Below are 7,077 nucleotides of genomic sequence, written 5' to 3'. Positions count from 1 at the left end.
TCACTGTAACTATACACCCACACCCTCACTGTAACTATACACCCACACCCCTCACTGTAACTATACACCCACACCCCTCACTGTAACTATACACCCACACCCCTCACTGTAACTATACACCCACACCCCTCACTGTAACTATACACCCACACCCCTCACTGTAACTATACACCCACACCCCTCACTGTAACTATACACCCACACCCCTCACTGTACTATACACCCACACTCCTCACTGTAACTATACACCCACACTCCTCACTGTAACTATACACCCACACTCCTCACTGTAACTATACACCCACACCCTCACTGTAACTATACACCCACACTCCTCACTGTAACTATACACCCACACTCCTCACTGTAACTATACACCCACACCCCTCACTGTAACTATACACCCCTCACTGTAACTATACACCCACACTCCTCACTGTAACTATACACCCCTCACTGTAACTATACACCCACACTCCTCACTGTAACTATACACCCACACCCCTCACTGTAACTATACACCCACACCCCTCACTGTAACTATACACCCACACTCCTCACTGTAACTATACACCCACACTCCTCACTGTAACTAAACACCCAGACTCCTCACTGTAACTATACACCCACACTCCTCACTGTAACTATACACCCACACTCCTCACTGTAACTATACACCCACACTCCTCACTGTAACTATACACCCACACCCCTCACTGTAACTATACACTCCTCACTGTAACTAAACACCCAGACTCCTCACTGTAACTATACACCCACACTCCTCACTGTAACTATACACCCACACTCCTCACTGTAACTATACACCCACACTCCTCACTGTAACTATACACCCACACTCCTCACTGTAACTATACACCCACACCCCTCACTGTAACTATACACTCCTCACTGTAACTATACACCCACACTCCTCACTGTAACTATACACCCACACTCCTCACTGTAACTATACACCCACACTCCTCACTGTAACTATACACCCACACTCCTCACTGTAACTATACACCCACACTCCTCACTGTAACTATACACCCCTCACTGTAACTATACACCCACACCCCTCACTGTAACTATACACCCACACTCCTCACTGTAACTATACACCCACACTCCTCACTGTAACTATACACCCACACTCCTCACTGTAACTATACACCCACACTCCTCACTGTAACTATACACCCACACTCCTCACTGTAACTATACACCCACACTCCTCACTGTAACTATACACCCCTCACTGTAACTATACACCCACACTCCCCACTGTAACTATACACCCACACTCCTCACTGTAACTATACACCCACACTCCTCACTGTAACTATACACCCAGACTCCTCACTGTAACTATACACCCACACCCCTCACTGTAACTATACACCAACACTCCTCACTGTAACTATACACCCACACTCCTCACTGTAACTATACACCCACACTCCTCACTGTAACTATACACCCACACTCCTCACTGTAACTATACACCCAGACTCCTCACTGTAACTATACACCCCTCACTGTAACTATACACCCACACTCCTCACTGTAACTATACACCCAGACTCCTCACTGTAACTATACACCCCTCACTGTAACTATACGCCCACACTCCTCACTGTAACTATACACCCACACTCCTCACTGTAACTATACACCCACACTCCTCACTGTAACTATACACCCACACTCCTCACTGTAACTATACACCCACACTCCTCACTGTAACTATACACCCCTCACTGTAACTATACACCCAGACTCCTCACTGTAACTATACACCCCTCACTGTAACTATACACCCACACTCCTCACTGTAACTATACACCCCTCACTGTAACTATACACCCACACTCCTCACTGTAACTATACACCCAGACTCCTCACTGTAACTATACACCCCTCACTGTAACTATACACCCACACTCATCACTGTAACTATACACCCACACCCCTCACTGTAACTATACACCCACACTCCTCACTGTAACTATACACCCACACCCCTCACTGTAACTATACACCCACACTCCTCACTGTAACTATACACCCACACCCCTCACTGTAACTATACACCCACACTCCTCACTGTAACTATACACCCACACTCCTCACTGTAACTATACACCCACACCCCTCACTGTAACTATACACCCACACCCCTCACTGTAACTATACACCCACACTCCTCACTGTAACTATACACCCACACTCCTCACTGTAACTATACACCCACACTCCTCACTGTAACTACACGCCCACACTCCTCACTGTAACTATACACCCACACTCCTCACTGTAACTATACACCCACACTCCTCACTGTAACTATACACCCACACTCCTCACTGTAACTGTACACCCACACCCTCACTGTAACTATACACCCACACTCCTCACTGTAACTATACGCCCACACCCCTCACTGTAACTATACACCCACGCCTCTCACTGTAACTATACACCCCTCACTGTAACTATACACCCACACTCCTCACTGTAACTATACACCCACACCCCTCACTGTAACTATACGCCCACACCCCTCACTGTAACTATACACCCACGCCTCTCACTGTAACTATACACCCCTCACTGTAACTATACACCCACACTCCTCACTGTAACTATACACCCCTCACTGTAACTATACACCCAGACTCCTCACTGTAACTATACACCCACACCCCTCACTGTAACTATACACCCAGACTCCTCACTGTAACTATACACCCCTCACTGTAACTATACACCCACACTCCTCACTGTAACTATACACCCACACTCCTCACTGTAACTATACACCCACACTCCTCACTGTAACTATACACCCACACTCCTCACTGTAACTATACACCCACACCCCTCACTGTAACTATACACCCCTCACTGTAACTATACACCCCTCACTGTAACTATACACCCACACTCCTCACTGTAACTATACACCCAGACTCCTCACTGTAACTATACACCCCTCACTGTAACTATACACCCCTCACTGTAACTATACACCCACACTCCTCACTGTAACTATACACCCACACTCCTCACTGTAACTATACACCCACACCCCTCACTGTAACTATACACCCCTCACTGTAACTATACACCCACACTCCTCACTGTAACTATACACCCACACTCCTCACTGTAACTATACACCCACACTCCTCACTGTAACTATACACCCACACTCCTCACTGTAACTATACACCCACACTCCTCACTGTAACTATACACCCACACCCCTCACTGTAACTATACACCCGCACTCCTCACTGTAACTATACACCCACACTCCTCACTGTAACTATACACCCACACCCCTCACTGTAACTATACACCCACACCCCTCACTGTAACTATACACCCACACTCCTCACTGTAACTATACACCCACACCCCTCACTGTAACTATACACCCACACCCCTCACTGTAACTATACACCCACACTCCTCACTGTAACTATACACCCGCACTCCTCACTGTAACTATACACCCACACTCCTCACTGTAACTATACACCCACACTCCTCACTGTAACTATACACCCAGACTCCTCACTGTAACTATACACCCACACCCCTCACTGTAACTATACACCCACACCCCTCACTGTAACTATACACCCACACTCCCCACTGTAACTATACACCCACACTCCTCACTGTAACTATACACCCACACTCCTCACTGTAACTATACACCCCTCACTGTAACTATACACCCCTCACTGTAACTATACACCCACACTCCTCACTGTAACTATACACCCCTCACTGTAACTATACACCCACACTCCTCACTGTAACTATACACCCACACCCCTCACTGTAACTATACACCCACACTCCTCACTGTAACTATACACCCACACTCCTCACTGTAACTATACACCCCTCACTGTAACTATACACCCACACTCCTCACTGTAACTATACACCCACACTCCTCACTGTAACTATACACCCCTCACTGTAACTATACACCCCTCACTGTAACTATACACCCACACCCCTCACTGTAACTATACACCCACACCCCTCACTGTAACTATACACCCACACTCCTCACTGTAACTATACACCCACACTCCTCACTGTAACTATACACCCACACTCCTCACTGTAACTATACACCCACACTCCTCACTGTAACTATACACCCACACTCCTCACTGTAACTGTACACCCACACCCCTCACTGTAACTATAAACCCCTCACTGTAACTATACACCCACACTCCTCACTGTAACTGTACACCAACACTCCTCACTGTAACTATACACCCACACTCCTCACTGTAACTGTACACCCACACCCCTCACTGTAACTATAAACCCCTCACTGTAACTATAAACCCCTCACTGTAACTATACACCCACACTCCTCACTGTAACTGTACACCAACACTCCTCACTGTAACTATAAACCCACACTCCTCACTGTAACTATACACCCACACTCCTCACTGTAACTATACACCCCTCACTGTAACTATACACCCACACTCCTCACTGTAACTATACACCCACACCCCTCACTGTAACTATACACCCACACCCCTCACTGTAACTATACACCCACACTCCTCACTGTAACTATACACCCACACTCCTCACTGTAACTAAACACCCAGACTCCTCACTGTAACTATACACCCACACTCCTCACTGTAACTATACACCCACACTCCTCACTGTAACTATACACCCCTCACTGTAACTATACACCCACACTCCTCACTGTAACTATACACCCACACCCCTCACTGTAACTATACACCCACACCCCTCACTGTAACTATACACCCACACTCCTCACTGTAACTATACACCCACACCCCTCACTGTAACTATACACCCACACCCCTCACTGTAACTATACACCCACACTCCTCACTGTAACTATACACCCACACTCCTCACTGTAACTATACACCCCTCACTGTAACTATACACCCACACTCCTCACTGTAACTATACACCCCTCACTGTAACTATACACCCACACTCCTCACTGTAACTATACACCCACACCCCTCACTGTAACTATACACCCACACTCCTCACTGTAACTATACACCCAGACTCCCCACTGTAACTATACACCCACACTCCTCACTGTAACTATACACCCAGACTCCTCACTGTAACTATACACCCACACTCCTCACTGTAACTATACACCCACACTCCTCACTGTTCTACACACGGCCCTGCGGGCGGTGGATGAATCCGTCCCTTTCCAGGTTGAGAGTGACGCCTCAGAGGTAGCTCTCGCAGCCACATTAAATCAGGCAGGGAGACCAGTCGTATTTTTCTCCCGTACCCTCTCCGCTTCGGAACTCCGACACTCGGCAGTCGAAAAAGAAGCACAATCCATTGTGGAGGCTATTCGTCACTGGAGGCACTACCTCGCAAGTAGGAGGTTCACTCAGTTCACCGACCAAAGATCAGTTGCCTTCATGTTTGACAACTCGTAAAGGGGCAAGATTAAAAACACTAAAATCCTGCGGTGGAGGATCGAACTCTCCACCTATAACTATGATATTAAGTATCGACCGGGGAAGCTCAATGAGCCCCCAGCTGCCCTATCCCACGGGACGTGTGCCAGCGCGCAGATCGACCGCCTGAAAATCATCCACAATGACCTCTGCCACCCGGGGGTCACCCGGCTCACCAACTACATCAAAGCCCGAAATCTGCCTTTCTCCATTGAGGAGGTAAAAGCCGTCACCAGAGACTGCCCGATCTGTGCAGAGTGCAAACCGCACTTTTTTAGAACAGACAGGGCCCACCTGGTCAAGGCTTCTAGGCCCTTTGAACGCCTCGCGATCGATTTCAAAGGGCCACTCCCCTCAACTAACAGGAACGTTCTCCCGCTTCCCATTTGCTATTCCGTGCCCCGACATGACCTCCCACACAGTCATTAGGGCCCTGCACAGTATCTTCACTCTGTTCGGTTTCCCCAGCTACGTGCACAGCGACCGGGGTGCGTCCTTCATGAGCGACGAGCTGCATCAGTACCTGCTCGACAAGGGCATCGCCTCGAGCAGGACTACCAGCTACAACCCCAGGGGGAACGGGCAGGTGGAGAGGGAGAATGCGACGGTCTGGAAGACCATCCTACTGACCCTCCTGTGCAGGAATCTCCAAGTCTCCCATTGGCAGGAAGTCCTCCCAGATGCGCCCCACGCTATTAGGTCCCTCTTAGGCACAGCGACCAATCAGACCCCTCACGAGACGCTCTTCATTTTTTCAGGGGCACTACCATGGGCGTCTCACTTCTGGCATGGCTGAAGACACCGAGCCCTGTACTCCTGAGGAAGCACGTCAGGGCGCACAAAACTGACCCCCTTGTAGAGAAGGTGCGCCTGCTTCACTCCAACCACCAGTACGCCTTCATCGAGTTCTCCGACGGCTGTCAGGACACCGTATCCCTCCGGGACCTTGCACCCGCCGGGTCCAGCATCCCCTCTATCACTACAGATGCACCCCTCACCCTACACCCGATCCTGCCGCCCCCTCGGGCTCCCGAGCCCACTAGCTCACTGCATTGGTTCCGCGCAACCCAGCTGCCCCCACACGCTCCCGAGCCCACTGAGCCCACTAGCTCGCTCCATCTGTTCCGCGTGCCCGCACCGGCTAACCCCCAGCGCCCTCAGTCCCCAGGCGAACCAGACGGGTATGGAGCTCGGACGAGATCTTCCCTGGAGTCCGCCATCGTACCCCAACCCACAACACCCGTCCAGCCACCGCAAGTAGCTGCAACCCTGGTGCTCTGCAGATCACAGCGGACAGTCCGACCATCGGACAGACTCAATTTATGAACCACCACCCCCGCTGGACTGGATTTTTTTTGTAGGGGGTGAATGTGGTGAATGTAACTCCGTAATTCACACTGTATTGTATATACATGAGACGATACATTTGTAAGCGCAGTTGCATTGCCTGACCATTAGGGGGAGTAGCGCTGGGAATGCTTAGGAGTTTGTACAGGGCTCCACCCTTGGCTCCGTCCACAATTCCTCCCCCTGGACTGCTGTA

This window comes from Scyliorhinus canicula, chromosome 16 (genome assembly GCF_902713615.1).
Source record: "Scyliorhinus canicula chromosome 16, sScyCan1.1, whole genome shotgun sequence".
NCBI lineage: Eukaryota > Metazoa > Chordata > Chondrichthyes > Carcharhiniformes > Scyliorhinidae > Scyliorhinus > Scyliorhinus canicula.
The sequence above is the reverse complement of the archived record's forward strand: the minus strand, read 5'-3'. Positions refer to the sequence as shown.